We start from the raw sequence: 1,639 nt of genomic DNA on the forward strand, positions 1-1,639 counted from the left end.
GGGTGAAATAGTGTGTGTGTGTGTGTGTGTGTGTGTGTGTGTGTGTGTGTGTGTGTGTGTGTGTGTGTGTGCGTGTGTGTGCGCGTGCGTGCGTGTGGGTGTGTTTGTGTGCGTAACATGTTTCTTATCATGTTTGTGTATGAGTCTTCTTGAGCGTGCATTTGTCGATGTGTGGTTTTATGCTTGAGTGTAATGATTTGCCTACGATATTTGTGACAAAATGTAGGACGTACGTTGTACACATGGTGGTGACTGTGCAACACATTACTGTCTTGACATTGTTACTGATTTTATGGGGTGATGCAAACTTGACTGATGTTACTCTTCTGACCCTTACACCTGAAGCTGACATCACTATGCTGAGATTATAATTATAATGGAGACTTTGATACAGCGGACAGTCGCATTGTGGTTATCATCCAAAGTCAAACCATCATCACTCCTCCATATTTTGTACATTGATACACAATCTCATAACTTTGTTTAAATTCCTACGATTTAATCATATTGCCATGCTATTTTTAGGTGTAGTTGTATACTGTTCGGCTAATGATGAATGCATTTCTGATTTATTTTAAAATAGGTGCCTGTTTTAAGACAATATCATGCTGTGGAATGAATGTTGATTATTCAAGTTAATGTTGATGTTAGTATTACAGCAAAGTAGCCAGGTTTTTCGCCCATGTGTCTGCTGAATAATTTCGTTACAAATATATCATTGATCACATCTTGTGCAGTGTAGGACTCGTAAGTACTTTTTGACCCCGTGCGTATTGGACGTGAGTGCTGTGAGGACGAGAAAGGTGTAAAGGTGAGGGGGGTGACATTCCCAGTCCCATTAACCCGCTGATATGTCTCTTTGCGACTTGGCCCCTCTCCCTGTTTTAACCCTTATAATTCCAAGTCGTGTTCAGACATGGCGCCGCCTCTTAAATAGCCTAATAGTGTTGATAGGGGGCGTGAAACCCACCATTTCAGACAAGGGGATGTGAACAGAGTTATTCTGCATCAAATTAGAGAAGGACTATGTGGACGTAGATTTAGCATATTATGTCTCTCACGGGATAATTGTGTACATACAATGCCGTTGTGCTAACATTCTGTCTACACATGACAATGTCTCATTTCCTACTTCCGGGTCTAATGTATTCCGGCGCCACTGGGGAGTAGGGTCAAAGCAAGAATTGAAAATACAGAAACAAACAAGTTTTAACGGAATTGGTTCAAATATATATATATATATATATATTCGTAAATATTGAAATTCTGCGCTAAGTAATAAGTCCTCATTAACGTGAATGGAAAAAAAAGAAGATATTATGAGATGAAATATCGGAATTTCTTCATTTTTTCTTTGAAATATATGTTATTACAATCTCGCCTTTAAAAAAAAGTAGTGTTGAATGGAGTTGTCAAATGCAAGTATCAGTGAGTCCCTAGTCTGTAACAAGACTTAGTGTTCCTGTCGTTTTGCTTCAAATAATGCTATCCTTATTTCCCGACGACTCCTCAGGCCCCATGCCAGACGCCTCAACGCTTCAGTTTAATTCGTTCCTCTGCCATTTTTACGCATAATAGTTTTCTCATACTTTTTTTTTTACTAACTGTAGACCCAAGACTACACACACACACACACACA

The sequence above is a fragment of the Aplysia californica genome, unplaced genomic scaffold, assembly GCF_000002075.1.
Source record: "Aplysia californica isolate F4 #8 unplaced genomic scaffold, AplCal3.0 scaffold00238, whole genome shotgun sequence".
NCBI classification, from domain to species: Eukaryota; Metazoa; Mollusca; class Gastropoda; order Aplysiida; family Aplysiidae; genus Aplysia; species Aplysia californica.